Genomic DNA, 16,942 nt, shown 5'->3' on the forward strand with positions numbered 1-16,942 from the left:
ACTAGCTGAAGATAAACATTTTTTTTCCAAATTTTGTTTATGGAACATACATGAAAAATTGTGAAGGTGCATGACATCACCACCCTGGTCATTTGAATATTTCATAAGGACAGGTCAAGAAAGTGCTTTTTGAAAAAAATGTGAAATTCAAAATGCCATATCTTTCTTACTTCTTCTTGTCATTTTGTCATTTTGTATGGTTCTGTAGGGAATATTTTTATCTTTCTTTTGAAGTTTATTTGTTTTTGGAGTGAATTTCCTCTTTAAGTTAGTTACTCCTACAGATTCTTGAAGTAAACCTCCATTACAGTTCATATCTATGACACTGCAAAATGCTTGAAATAATTAAAAAAATATTCAGGTAAGCTGGTGACCTCACACAAATACTAATGAAAAGTTATCGCAATACATCACGCTACACTGGACGACAAATCTGCAATTATCATATCGTGATTTCATTCCATTTTATTACATATAAACTACAGAACGTTACCCACAGACTTAGTCCTTTAATTGTATTGGCCTTGAACTTGGTCCATGAAGTGCACATCTGATAACAAACTTGTAGAATTTCAGCCCCCCCCCCCCCCCCGCCCCTAAAAAAAAAAAAAAAAAAAAAAAAAAAAAAAATGTGTCAAATTACAGCAAGGAAGGTACAATAAACTCGATGCGACTCGCGCTATCGTAATCACCATCGTTCGATTTCGTGTGACGCGCTGACGACAGAGACTAACGCTGACCATATGTGGATATTTTTATGAGGAAGTTCCCTCTGTAAAATGGGGGAAAAACGCCAACGATAGCAAACACATCTTCACGTCACATGGTCGAGATGTGCTAGTATTGTCACCTCCTATCGAGAGTTCAGTGAAGTTCCACCTGAGGCGGCATTAGCTTTTGCCATCTTCATATATCTTCGATATCCGAGGTGATAACTGAATTTTCACTCATCCATAGAAAACATGTGGAGTATCTTCCTTCTCCTAGAGAAATTTGATTGTCGTCATAGGAAATACTGGGAAGCAAAAAAAAGGGGGAATGCAGCTAAATGGGTCAGGCAAAATTAGATCAATTACGTTGAAGGGGAACTCGGGCTGATTTTCAGACTTTTACATTGGAACAACAATAAATTAGATATACCATGGACCTACATGGTTATACTGGGTACAGAGTTTCAGAATTTAAAGTGATTGGGATAAGAAATAAGGATGTTTTCAAAATGGATAACAAATCACAATGAACGAGGATAGTGACGTTGCAGCTTTACCGTAAGAATGCATGAGCGCATGGAAGCAGAACAAAAGAAGAAAGCATGCATTATATATTCTACGCAGGTGGCGGTATTGTAATGGAACACATTGCTAATTTCTGAAATAATGTGAGAATCCATCTCATGCTTTCTAATGGTGAGCCCCTTCTCATGCATTCTTATGGTGAAGCTGCTATCTTGTTCAGTGTAATTTGTTTTGGGTTTTCAGAGTATTGGTTTCTCTGCTCAAGGACTGCATTGTATTCCATAAATCTAAACACGGAGCTGTCGATTTATGTACTACATGAAGTGAAATCTTGAAAATCGCCTGGACTTCTTCTTTAACATGTGTTGCATTCTTTCCTCAAAATTTGTTTTTTTTGGAGTCAAAATTCTAGATCATATACAGGAGAAGCAAAACTGGCATGATTTGAACCATTCCATGTCTGGAAATCGTGCCTGGATGGAACGCAAGATTTCGATAGGATATATGGTAGGATATTCACGTAGATGAAATGTGGTTTTCAGCACGGATAAAATGTTTGGAAATGTTGACCGACACCAGCCATAGAGTTCAACTTGAGAGTAATGCCGGACTGTGTACCAAAGGCTCGGGGTGACCCACCGGAAATTTGTTACATCCGCATATTTTGTGAATTGTTCTCTGAAAGGGGTGGGGGAGGGGGCATCTTGAGGGAGGGGGAAGCAATGCAAGGAAGAAGACCGAAATTTAAAGATACCTAACAGCAGGTGTATAAAAAGGTGTATATAGGCCTACTATCATAATATATATATATATATATATATATATATATACCAAAATGGACTCAAAATGAAACTACCAAACAGTAGGTATATAAAGAGGTGTATACTATATATATATATATATATATATATATATATATACATATATATATATATGTGTGTGTGTGTGTGTGTGTGTGTGTAGAGAGAGAGAGAGAGAGAGAGAGAGAGGGGGAGGAAAGGGTACATGAAGGGAAATTATAGCCCACCAGCTCTATAAGACCCGTCGATTATTAAGAAATTGAAGCAACAAATCTTATTGTGAACAAACTGATGACATTTCAAATTCTTTTGTGAAAGGAAAAAAAACCCCAACAAACTATCAGTTATAACCTTAGGCTCTTTTTTTTCTTACATTTTTTTGTATATTGAACAATACAATCTGGCAGAAGGCATATGTCATTACGCGGTCTCATAATTATGATCGTAAATTGTAATAAACAAATTGTAAAATGTTAATGGTACATTGTGTACGTTGGGTACAATGAGTAAATCGGATAACAGTCCGAAATCAGATGTAATTTTTAACGTACACTGCATCGGATGCAAATCTTTCTCTCTTTTTTTTTTCTTTCCTTTAAGTTTCAGCAGAGTGCAGGTCTCACAACAGATAGGAGCTGATTATTATTCCAACGCAATTTCTCAAGAACTGAAAGGCATCACAAAAGTAGAATTTTTGAGGAAGCTGTTAATACGTCATCTAAATCTCTTGGAAAACACTTGGTGACAAAGTGCTTATTAATTAGTGAACTTCCCCGTTGAAACATGATACTTCCATTAAAGTATCGTGCAATCTGTCATTTATTGAGAAACTTGGCGTAAACACGTTTTTAGCCAAACTGAGAGTTTCACTGTTCATGATTTTCCCGTCTTTCTGATCAGTGTTATAAATCATTTCTCTGGTATTAAAATGTGAAATTTCCTTTGGCGCTATATATATTTTCCCTTAAGCCATATCGTGCGTGTAAGAGGCATTCTGTTCCTGTTATTATGACATGATGACTAGACAATGATTCCATTTAGATTAGCATTATAATAGCCCCCTCTCGTTTAGAAAAGGTTCTAAGAGAAGATGGTACATGCGTCCATGGGCCTACCAGTATTCTTTTTCCCCAAATTGTTTGGATAAATCATCAATTAGCGTATGTTATGGGGTTAATTGGACCCGGCAATCGCGCCCAACCACTCGGACATCCGAACGTAATATGCGCTACCTGTTTACGTGCAACGGCTGCCGATGCCTCGGTGGGAGTTGCAGCTGATTGAAAACTACCGCGCTAATTGTTGACTAGGGCGTGTGGGGATGAGTCGGCGACCACGAAACAATGCCTTGCCGTCGGGGCATGCCGTCGAAGGTACGCCGCCCAAAGCCAGCGAGGATGTAGGAGGGACGGAAATCATAGCGAAGGGGGTTTGTTTCTTTCGTGAGCTCGCAGGGACAGTGAGAGTTTAGGTTCGGAATCAACTTACTGTAAGCACACAAACACGTTCACATTCAAAACTTCTTGATCCGTTTCCTTCCCCTCTATGGATACCGTAGGTGATTTATGACGAATTGTGTCTAAATTGATGAGTCGTGAGGATAGCGCCATCGGCTCCACTACTAGTATAGGAAGCGTGCCTCTCGCAAGTTTCTTCGCAAACCGTACAACGCACCAATATTGCCCAGTTCCCGTCCCTCTAATTTCTGGCGTTTCCACTCAGGCGCGAGGGAGCTGGCGACACAACGGGGGAACACGCTCAGCAGTGGTCAATGTCGTAAATACCTTGGCTCAAGATGATGACCTCTTGTAAAGGATCAAAGTGGCGTCTCCTCGCTTTCTTGACTTGGACATTGCAACTGTGTTATGGTCCGACGCACGTGTCATGCAGTAGCTACAGGCTGGACCCCAATGGTCAACATGTGTGTTCGACCACTACACGGTAAGCAATTTCTTTAATTTCAAGGCATCTCACAGAACACCGATGTCCATCACCCTGCGGATAGTTGCTCAGTCGCAAGAGTCAGGGGGGTATGGTTGGAAAAGCGCTTTTGTGTTAGCCCGCGTGTCCAATACGTACTGCAGGGCGTCTTTGTACACACCATCGAAGTTGGTCGTTCAGTTGTTTGTTTTGTTTTTTGAATACCAAGCATTGTTATGCCTCTAATGTCTGAAAGTACCTCTAATGTCCAATCTTACAGCCCTCAGTGAATGCATTGTTGTTGGTGTTTGCTGTTATTTTTTTTCTCGTGGTGTTGTTGTTGTTGTTGTCGTTGTCGTTGTTGTTGCTGTTGTTGTTGTTGTTGTTGTTATTTTTCTTGTTTTAATAACTCTGATAGTTTCCGAATGGTGTGAATCACATGCAGATAAGGAATACACATTGCAAGCTTAAGTTTGAAGGAACACCACAGTACTGCAACACAGCGACTGGTAAACTGCTCTTATATTGGCACAATCATGTGATATGATTTTGTTCGACAAACAACTCCAAGAAACAAGGAAAAGAAATAACGAGAAATGAATAAGAGAAATAAAAAGCTGAATAATTTTTGGCTCTTTTCATTTGATACTTAGTTTTTGTCTTTATTTCTCCCAAATTTTCTGTCCCTTGCATTCAGTATATGATCATACAACTTGCACACATAATTCACGGTCCCATGTGCTTGTTTCAGTGTAAGTATTTGTGTTTTTTTTTTTTTTGCCTTTTCCCTAATTTTAAAAACATGCGTTGTTTACTTCATTTTATTTTTCTCTTCCATTTTCATTTGATATCTACTACTTCACTCTTTCGAGAGTGTGATAGCAGTTTGCACATTCAGCAATTAGGATCAAATCTACAGCTTCCCTCGATAAACTGACTCACTACGAAAGGGGGATTTAAGCAGTTTCGCAGTTGTTGCGAAGCGTCTAAACTATGAATAATCAGTTTTATGTGCATATGTCGTCCGACGATAATTACCATGACTTTGTGGGTAATCTAAGCTGATTTAGTCAGCAGAAAGAAAAGGCAGCCCCTCTGTAATGATGATGACTATTGTGGAAGCGAAAAACAAGGAATAAATCTAAATATTATAAAAGAGCCGGTTGGGTGGCAAATTTCCGATTCGTTTCAAGGGGGGTCAGGGCCTCGCGACGTATTAACCAATTGCGGTCCAAAGCTAAAGCATTTCAATCCTACTGGGAATCAACCAATCAGAAAAGAGCAGTGTTAACTCGATTACGATTTATTGCAATGAATTTGAACTAAACTGCTTCGTTTTCAGTGGAGAGGGGCTCATGCAGGTTATGCATGTTATGAGTGAATTGAAGAAGCGAAGATCAAATACAATGTGCCCTTGTATGTAAATGTGTAGGCTCTGTGGCATAATGGAAAACGTCAACAAGAAGACCAGAGTTCGAGCCCCGCCACCGGCATGCATTCTCAGGGAAAATGATCAGTAAGATGCAGATTTAAATCTCGGAGTAGAAATAGATACTTGGCAATGCCGATCGGGTAACGATATCTCGGAAGGACCTGCATGGGGAAGATGAGAGACGAAAGACGCAGTGCCCTTGATGAGAATGATACTGACAATGATGATAGCGATGATCACAATATGATTATCGTAAACATTAAAAATGAGTGTTTTGGTTAACACTGTAGGTGGTGGTGCGTGTAAAGTTGCACGGGTCTACAGTTGATGGTTGGGAGAAACAAATGTTGGTCAGGTTGAGATGTCTGTCTAACATCTTTTGATAACCTTCTTTATATAGTCTCGTTACTTTTCGCTTCTAATCCTTTCATCTTATTTTCAATTCTTCTTTGTCCTTCATGTATTCATATCATCATTTAGACAGTCTGTTCACTGTTGAATAGCAATGATGATTTCAGTGTGATAATGCCTATTGAAGAGGTAATAACAATGATCATACTAGAATGTTTTCCAATCGGAAGTCATGTTCCTATAGGTCGCTTCATAAGCTGTCCCATTTTCTTTTACAGGTCAAAATGGAATAAATTTGCACGTCCGCTGTACAGATATTAATCATGTTTACGCTTGATTTAGAAATTACGTCAGTTTGTAGATCATGCGTCTGGCAATTCATGTTTTGCCTGATTATTATGATTAGGATGAAATATTTCCGTTCTATCTATGACCCAGACACTGTAAGGAGTGCAAAGAACAAAATCGAAACAGTGATTACTCAGTGCAGCACGTCGCTAGCACCGGCAATCTGATCTGTTGTAGCCAGTTCTCCATCGGGGCTGATTCACTGGTGCTAAAAATGTGCCATCCAATACAACATTAGAAGAAATCGAATGAAGCTACTCGAGGCGAGGAAAACGAAACAAAACCCCGTCGTGTGAGAACAAAGACTTAAGTCAGTTCTTTTTATTTCATCTAATTTTGATGTTATTCTCTCCAATTGTTTGATTAGAATTGTTTCTTTTTTCTCTTTCACGTTTGCTTTGGGGATGGGGGCTTTATAGACGGACTCTGTCGCGTAGAATAGCAACGCTGTCTGGGCGGGGAAACATGATATCGCCTGGAGAATAAGCCTATTTATGATAGACAAATGCGCAGTATGACATGGCAAAACAATTGCTCTTGATATGTGTCGATGACTTAACAACTTTTTTTTTTTTACATTAGTCCTTTAGGAAAAGAAAAAAAAATGGAGCAGGTTTGGACAAAGGTCTGAACTTGTCATATTGATATTGCCGACTCGCGACATTTGTGTTTACGTTGCTATATACTGACCACAGGTGTATATTACTGCACCTTTCGTGTAAATATCTTTCGCACAGCCAAGGAAATTATCTAAAAGGCGTAATTTCATAATCCTTGACCCAGACGTTTGGACGATGGCGGGATCGGGACGTGATGTCCATTCGTCGAGCAAGGTCACTGCTCTTCTATGAGTACGGTCAACTGCGAAATCTCGATCATGACACTTCATTTTGGATGTTAAGGTCGATGAACTTTAACGAACCAAGACGAAAGTCCAACCAAAGCCTGTCTTCGTGAAAGGTTATACCACTGGCATGATCAGTGAATCGCAGCCTATATTTAAATAACTTAAAAACAAAAATGATACAAAAAATATAGTAATTTGATGAAACAGTGGCATTGGATGACGCATCAGTTTCCGTTTAAGATGACTGATATTGATATTCAAATTGTAATAACCTTCGTATTTATTCATTCATAACCCAAATTTCAACGATCTGCATGAATTTGTACATCGCTTCTTAGCTTGCCTAACTTCCTCCCTATAAACAACAAGGGCATTTATCGCTTTAACCATCTACCAGGCTCCGGAAGTTCCATTTTCCCCTGGACGTGACGCAAGAGGATACATTTCCAAGCACCTTCGACGATTATTCTGCTCTGTCTGATGATTCCGAGGACGAGGAACGCGCTGCTGGTCGACGATTGCCGCTGACACAGTAATAGATTCACTCATCTCTATACATATCGATGCCCTCAAACGAAGATATTGCTCCATGAATGATTGGATAAGTAGGGCATTGGTATGAAACCTAGCTGGTGGCAACATCCTCGGAAAAGATGTTTTACTAACAAACCTCCTCCCCACCCATTACACGTGTTTTTAATGTGCATCCATTGTAATCCTGATTAGGGGTAATGATAACGAGAGCACTGAGAAACTTTTGGCGATTTCTTTTTTCTATCATCACAATCATGAGAATCAGTTTCATTACTATCGGGTACCATCATCTTCATCATAACGACAACACTCCGATAGTAGAAATAGCAGAAACATTGCCTCCAGTATCGTCGCTATGATTATCGTCATCTTTCACTCAAATTAAGTAAAATAATATCTGTTTTAGTACTTTACCTGTATAATCTGGAATACTCAAAGCATCAGTTTTGAATTCTCTCTGACTTGAATCCCAGTGATACTTGTATCGCCTAGAAAGTCAACAGTCCCCTATCGGAAAGAACACAGTGTCCCACAGTGTCTTCACAGTGTGTTCACATAGTCGACTATGTGAAAAGGCTCGAATTTAACAGTGTGAAGATGATTTCACACTGTGGTGTGGTTTTCACAGAGTGTTTATATAGTAATGCTTTGTGTGACATTGTGAATTAATGACTCACATTGGCCCGAATTCACGAAGGTGGTACAATTGAAATCATGGTTTAAACCATGGACAAAGACCGTAGTTTTGTATGGGGCGCCAAGTGTCGCATGGCCTATTTCGTTACGAAATCAGTCATTTCGTCGACGAAATATTGTCATTTCGTTACGAAATGATCATTTCTTCGACGAAATGACTGATTTCGTAACGAAATAGGCCATGCGACACTTGGCGCTCCATACAAATTGTCCATGGTTTAAACCATGGTTTCAATTGTACCACCTTCGTGAATTCGGGCCATTGTGTTCAAACTGTTAAAATGCTCGAATTTAACAGTGTGAAGAGATTTCACACTGTGTTCACACTGTGTTTCACAGTGTGTTTCTCACACTGTGTTCTTTCCAGCAGCGTCACCATGGCGTATTACATTGCATCGAGCAAAAACGTATTTGAATATGAATGATATTGTTGTTGTTGTTCTTTTTTCAATTTCGTGCCATTTTATTCCATCTAAACGTATTGTCACCACTTAGTGTATTCCAGTTTATTTTCATCTCAGTGTTTTATGTTTACTACTCATCCCTCAAAGTTACAAATGAAATGACCTACGTTTCTGTACTTCTTTTTGTGTGTGCTGTTCATTCAAAAAAATCATTATGATAATTAAAAAAGTATTCATAACTGATTTTCTGTTTGTTTGTTTGTTTTCTAGTAATTCCCCACTAGTAGTCGGTCACCAAACATCGAGACTCATGAATCAGACAGTGTATCACTGCTGCAGGGGTTGGTTAGCAAGTGGAAGAGAATGCACGAAAGGTATAGTGTTTTGTTTTAATTCTTTATTAACATACAAGTAACCCCCCCCCCCCCGCCTTTTCCGGTCCTTAAACGTCCAATTCAATATGTTAAATTTGTACGTCACTTATGAAAATATGAGTTTGATAATCATTGACTTGTGTGTAAACAGCAGTGTTTTAAACGAGATTTATAGAGACAATCTAAAACATTATTTATCCGTCGGCCATTGAAATTCTGCTTCATAGCATTCAATAAAAAAGAAAAAACTACCAACATCTCGGTACATCGAACTACAGTATGTCCCAAAAAAAAATTACAACGGGCCCTCCGCAATGATATCTTTAGAAATAGTGAATCAATCTAAATACAAATTCAGGGTATGAAACTATAACTCATTGCCCACATCCTCTACAAAATTCCGTATTCCTCTTTGACCACTGAAGCAAATCGAGTGGGGTTCTCTGTAAGATGTGGGCAATGAGTTATAGTTTCATACCCTGAATTTGTATTTAGATTGATTCCCTATTTTTAAAGATATCATTGCGGAGGCCCCCGTTGTAGTTATTTTTGGGACATACTGTATAATATGCCTAGAATAACGATAATAATGATAATAATAATGATAATAATAATAATCATTATCATTATTATTAGCATTATTATTATTATTATTTATTTTCTATGACCCAGTATATCTATTTATCTATGTATCTGCCTGTCTTTCTGGCTACCATTATACATAAAAATATTCATGTGTATAATGTCATTTCTGTGTTCATGTTTACTTTCTTACGTCATAGCAATCTGCACATCGAGATGCATCAATGGAAAATGTTCCGCGCCCAATGTTTGCTCCTGTTTTCCTGGGTTCACGGTGAGTGATATGTGGAAACGGCCATCCTTGGAAGTTAATTGTTATGCCTTCTTTCATAGTCGGTGCTTCACTTTCTCACAAACCGGAACTTGGAGGATGACTCACGTATTATACATTAGACCCCTTCTCCGTTCTGATCTCACCTCCTATGATGCTTGAAGTAACTTTGAAGGAGGAAAGCAAGTTTATGGACCAGAAGAAGGTCATTATTTCGCACGATACGTAGAGGAAGGGCCTGACTGTGCGTCGGTTTTATGTTTCGCGGTAGTGTTGTTGTTAGTTTGATTCTTTGGCATTTTATCTTGTTCAGTTGTTCGGTATTACGTCGCGGCCAGCAGTCAGGCCAATAAATTACACATTACTGTGATTAGTAATGCGTCACATATCGGTATCCAGAATCGCCAAGCCTGCAAAGTAAACATCCTAATGAGAGCATCTTAAGCATTTTAACATCTTAGAAATAAGGAAGAATAATTGTACGGAACCAGACAAGAGAATTACTCATCAATAAAGGTCTCCTCCACCTGTATGATAGCGATGAAAATAATGTATGCATGCATATCATACGTGTAAATATATTCTTTTGAATACTTTTGCTTATGATTTTCATGTAGAAACTTTTTTGGGGGTCAAAATTATTTCATTTGTACAAGTGAGAAATAAAGCAAAATGGAAACTGAAACGCGATTAGCCCTTCACCTCAAATTCTGGGGGCGAGGGCTTAGAATAAACACGAAGTAATCACGTTTATACAGAGACTCAATAATGATAACAAGCAATTATACCAATAATTTCAAGACCCAGTTTAAGAGTGTGTGTGTGATGAATATGATTACGAGTGGCACTCGTATACAATTTGTTTATTTTTCATTTCATGAGATATATCATTGCAAATCTACAGTACTTCGCATGACTGCTTTTTGTTCCGTGTGCATCGATCATTTTTTCATTTTTTAGAGACAGAAGGGCGTTAACACTTCAACAATCCTTCTGCGTTTTAACCTCATTCAGTTATGATTGTTGATGATCATCGTTACTAGTCAGTCTGGTCGCTGTTACGATTCGCTGTTGCAATATAATCTAATATCCATGTACCGTGCCATGCCAATCGCATGATTCAGGGCACCACGTGCGAGAGGGCGTGTCCGCCAGGTCGTTACGGACCAAACTGTGAGCTCCCCTGCACCTGCGGATCGAGGGACTGCGACTCCGTCACGGGGCGATGTACGCCGGAATGCGAGCCAGGCTTCATGGGTCCAAGGTGCGTAGCGTCTTCTAAGCTCGTTCACGACTATTAATCACTTATTAGCATAATATTTGTTGGTTGTTGAATACTGCCGTCATATTTATCATTGTTGTTATTGGTATCATAATAACTTGTATATTTCTTCATTATTAGTAGCATTATGATTATCATTATTATATTCTATCATTATTATCATCATTACTACTACTATTGCTACTCCTATTACCATTGATATTATCAGTACTATCATTGTTATGATTATCATCATTATCGTCATCATTGTGATCACAATTATCAGTCAGCTCGATTTAGAAAAAAAAAATAGGTGTGGGAGAACGAGCATGTATTTCTTCTATGGGGCGCCAAGTGTCGCATGGTCTCTTTCGTTATGAAATCAGTCATTTCGCCGACGAAAGTGACCATGCGACACTTGTCGCCCCATAGTCTTCCACGTGTCCTTAGAAAACATGCTGAATTGCAAATGATTTGGATGCTACCTCTCTCCGTACTGGTACAAGCTTGATAAAACGAGACAGACCTTGTGAAGGCACGCCTACGCTGGTGCTGGTAAAGAACAAACAAGCAAACAAACAAACAAACAAAATAAAACATAAATTACAGGTGAGATAATATCACACTGCAGGATCATCCAACAGCGCCCCAATCCAATTTGGAATACTCGTGAGGTGAATCTTTTGATAAAAAAACGAAGGGAACTTTCATAAATGCTTTCCTTTCATCGTACATGCCCCAGTGCCAAGACGTTATTTCAGTCCCTATTATCACAAACTTCATGTACAGTGTAATATGTATGACCTTTAGTCATCTGCTATGTCAGCAGCTTTACTTCCACATCGAGTACTATACGTTCAGGGTCTGATATGCAGATAATGTTACAGTGAAAGAGACAATTAAGATGCTATCTTAATGTACTGATAAGCAGTTTTGTGTTATCATAACATTTTTCGTCGGTATCTTTGTCCATCACGACTGCAGCTGCAACATGCCCTGTCCTCCGGGGAGGTACGGCCCTGATTGCGTGGAATACTGTCAGTGCCCCCTCATGGTAGCCGGCGAGGTGCAGTGTGACCCACTGACAGGAAACTGTACAGAGCCTACTACTCGTCCCCCTACCACCGTCCTGGCATATAACTCCACATAGTTAGAAGATGCTTTATGATGCTTTTGCATTTGATATCATCACTTCAACTACTGTTGACATTGTTCTTGTGATCATTATTAGTACAGTATCAGTACTACTGTTTTCACTACTGCTACTTCTACTTCTTATACTTCTTAATACTTTCACAACAACTACTACTACTGATAATGATAATAATGATGATGATAATAATAATAATAATACTAATAATAATGTTTCTGCTGCTACTGCTACTACTAGTTACTGCGTCTTCTTCTTCCTAAACCATATACTGTACTATATTAGATGATGATTAATAATAATGACGATGGTAATAATAATGATACTAATACTATCACCGTCGTCACCATGAATATCGCTTCGATTGTCACCATTGTCATAAATATCTTATAACACATGTGGCGTGCCCAAGCCCAATAGCCCAGACTGATCGCCATAAAATTAATATTATAATATTGATAGCCGGGCCAGTTATTGTATTCACATTGTTTTTACATTTTTCTATATGCAAATCATTCGTGTCAACCGTGAAATCTAAATCAAAATCTTCTTAAAGGCATGAAAAAGAAAAAGTGAAAGCTGTTGGTCGAAAGAAAAAAAGCTTATCATGTTCAAAGATTTTCGACTTTATGTACATGAATATTTGATCTACTTTTTGCGGAGAGCGCGGCTGTGCTCGCTTACCAGAGGCAATCACTTGCCGCTGCCAGCTCGAGAAGTTGATAGTCGAGCGCCCCCATGTCTGGTTTAAAGCCAATGATGACGTCACTTCGTAATTTACCTGTGTAATAGTGCACGAGAGGGAATGTCTGGCAAGACTACTTACTCATATTTTACAATGAATGACGTCACTGGCTTGGTGTGCCTACTTTACCCACTCTAATTTGTGGTTGTTTTTTATTATTATTTTGACTGCCATAATACACGTTGTAAGCGATAGGGGTGATATGTAACAATCTAAACGTCCAATATTGTGGCATTCTTAATTCTTTAATGGGATTTTTTTTCTCCACACCTGCAAGTATTTATGTAAATAATGCAAATGTGACATAAAACACTTTCACCTATGGTGCAAATTTCATGTTATGGAGCATGCATTGACACTTATGTTTTACAAAGGCCTATGTAATCATATCTGTCTTCGTCCTGAAAATTTTATTTCTTACATCATTCGTCATTATTCAAAAATCAAAATCAAACTCAAGTCGACTCATTCCTTGACAAGCGAGTTGCACATTTCTCTAAATGTAACCTCACATGTTTTCCTTCTCCTTTGTTTTTTTTTTTCTTACGTCAGTATATCTATATCAATGAATGAGAATTACTTCTAAAATGCTTTTGGTTTTATTTGTTGTTTTGATATTATTTATCGTTATAATTTTGAATGCCAATGCGTTTTAACGAATGTATGACATACAAGTATTATCTAGACCAAGAGTTGATCTGTTATTTATGGCGCCCTTTCAGACACCTTCCACGAGTTTTTCCAGTACGACACGGAAGAGCCCGCTTTGGATCACCCTAAACGGAAACACGCCATGGAGGTCAAAGCGATGCGACTAGGTATTTCCGGTGCCGCCGGCGTTCTTCTCATGTTACTCTCATTGGGTCCTAGCCTACTACGTGCACCGGAAGTTCCGGAAACGAGCATGCATTTGTCTTCAAAGGTCAGTACATAGTGAAGGGGATGGGGTGGTTCGTAACTTGAAAAGTCATGTCATATTTAAAAGTGCTGAAGTACTGCATGTCAAACATTGCAAAGGATTGTCTTGATTTTCTTGATTATCGGATGTGTATTATATGAACTTTATTACCATTTTGTAATAAGTATGAAATGTAATCATTACATGATATACTCACTTATTCTTCTGCCAAAGAGTCACTCAATGAGGTATTTCCAAATATTCTACCCAGGCACATTCGTTTTGTGGAAAATGCCAAAGTCAAACACAGCACAATAACACACAGACACACGTTTTACTCCAAAATGAGATATAATCTGTTTTTAAAGTATTCAGTTGAAAATATATTTGTAAGTACTAAAAGTGGGTTAACCATCTTTACATCATTCATGGACAACGTGGTAATGAGTTAATTTTCAACTCATGCTCATTTTTTTTTTTTTTTTTTTTTTTTGTTCGAGTAGAAAATACGTTTGACACGTTTTGGATCATCTCCGCCAGGAATGATGCTATGCCAATGCGTCAGGAATTAGGTACATGAGTTTTTGGTGAAAGTAGATACTCCATTGTCCCCTCATCAAAACATAGTTTAACGAATCACCGTAATATACAATATAACATTCCTTAATACCTTATTTCTTATCGTTCATTACTATTGATTTTATGATTTCTTGTCAGGAAACGGATAAGAACGGCTATGTTGACGCAGCAGAGGGATCGTATTGCAGGTAATGAAGTTACCGAGATTTTGTCTTCACAATTCTAATGACCTTCACGTTAAACACAAACGGACACACATATTTTTAAAAAAAAATATCAAAAAAAAATCAGCCATTATACTTTGAACAGTAGATGGCACCATCAATATTGTTCGAGAGGTAGACTTGATGATCCTGAGAGTATATTTTTACACTTTTAGATCTTGCTTGGTAATTATCAACTTATAACGAGAAGAATATTTCCGAGGTGATTTGAAATCTGAATAAAGGAATTTTAATTACCGAGGTCCGACATTATGGAATATATACACTGGCAACATTGTATACATCAGCAAACGACCTTTAGCGATTTTAAAAGTAATTTAAATGTGTATTTTAAACCATAATGATTTTGTGCTCCCCTCGCTTTAAGTATATGATGAATCTGAGTATGAAGTCGTTTTTGCTTTTCTTTTTCTATAAATACATCGCTTTTTTATTATAATTTTTATTTTTGCTCTCCTTCATCTAATTCTTTGTGTGTTATTTTATACTTTCATGTAGGGCCTACATTATGTATTATGTTTTGTTATATGTGATTTTTACCTCATGCGTGGACACGAGGAAGAACAGCCATGTTGACTGAATCATGTGGTGTGTTAAAATGAATGAGCTGAAATTAACATTTGTAATGTTGTTTTTGTAGGTGTTTCCCATCAGCAGCAACGAGACAGACGAACGCCGAGGGCGCACTTCCCAAACCCATATCTACCTCACGCCATGCCGTATCGACTCCCAAGTCTCTGTAACTACACTGGTCTTAGGCACACGAGTCAAAGAGCGGCTAGTGTGTTTTTTGACCCGCTACCGGGGACGGTAGAAATCAGCAAACCAAACATGGCTGCCGTGAAGCCATGCACGTCGCCGACAGTCACACCGGAGGAGACGATATACGAGGTGCGCCCTTCTCTGGTTGCAAAGGGACGCAAGGACCAGAATATGTCGAGCGGGTACATCGAAAGCAACACCCTCAGCTCCATCTCCAGAGTTGTGCAAGGATGCGAGGAGGACGTTGATAGTGTCACGACCAGTGTCGCTTACAGTCGTAATCTCGACGACGAAGCCGAGGAGGAAGAAGACTACGATTACCCTTACGCCGACAGTGCGAAAATTGAGATGGGATACGATCAGTTTCAGACGCAACGATCTCGTCCAGGTGACCACGAACACGAGAATTCAATATACGCTGTGGTGCTTGAAAATGAAAAGGCAATGGCGAGCCCCACGGACAATACACACAGCGTTTCTTCCCGTTTCCAAGACAACGCTCGCGATAGCGACATCCTGGCAGATGTTGGTAATCATGGCCGGACGCATACGGATCCACTCCCTTTGCCCAGTCATTTCGCTGCTCCTCCACAGGATGGCACGTACACGGCCTTGATAGCGAATCCCCGATGTAGAAACGACGACAGATCAGCCATTCCTGAACGGACTCCAGGGAGTGGCTGCAGCTCCACGGCCCCTTCCCCGAAAGTGGTGACAAGGACTCCCTCTGCGAGGGTTCCTCCCTCAGTGCGCCCCCGCGTGACACCGCTCTCCCTTTCCAAGGTATCGTCGCCACTGCGTCCTCGAGGAATGAGCGATGTCCATCACAGCACACGGGGTGTCACGTCATCGAACGGCCTGTCTCCTCGTTCCAAGGCTGCGCTCAGCCACGTAGACTCAAACGGGTACACAACAGCCATCCGCACGTTCTCTTCCTTGCGACAGGCACGACGTCCGGCCACCAAACGAAAGTCGCGTCCCTCCATCGAACTCCGACAAACCCCAACTCCAATGACGCCTCCAAGAATAAGTGAATCGTACATTCCACCACTATCGCCCGATCCGACAGGCGATGTTAGCATGAAGACCCAACTGGTCAAGGAGGACTCCGTGCAGAATCCGCGATACGTCAACGAATGTGTAATGTCTCCAAAACAGAAGCCTAGAGAGAGGACTCGATCGCGCACGCCAGCCCTTCTGCGAAGGGCTAGGCAGGCGCTCCCAATGCCTGGCATTCAACACAGCGATGAAAACGATAGACTGTACGATGACATACTGCCACTGACAAACGCCAAAGATACTTGACTGTGATGCCAGTGACAACAGCGACATCATTGGTTAAAATGATGGTCGTTTCTTTGATCAAGTATTTATATCCAGTATCCAGTATTTGTCAATAATTATTGTACGCGTTTAAGTGACGTAAAAGTACGTTATCTGTGATTGTTGTCGAAATGATTAGTACTTAGTCCCCCCTCCTCTTTTTTATAGGCCTACAATATGACTTCTTCGTATCCCCCAGCTGTTCA

The 16,942-nt window shown here is 39.6% G+C and overlaps 1 pseudogene; it reads left to right on the forward strand.

The window, feature by feature from the left end:
• The first annotated feature begins 5,400 nt into the window (after positions 1 to 5,400).
• Positions 5,401 to 16,718, forward strand: LOC139720828 (uncharacterized; annotated as a pseudogene).
• Positions 16,719 to 16,942: the final 224 nt, after the last annotated feature.

Source organism: Diadema antillarum, unplaced genomic scaffold, assembly GCF_040938485.1.
Source record: "Diadema antillarum isolate AM-2024a unplaced genomic scaffold, OU_Dant_1.0 scf00000134, whole genome shotgun sequence".
NCBI lineage: Eukaryota > Metazoa > Echinodermata > Echinoidea > Diadematoida > Diadematidae > Diadema > Diadema antillarum.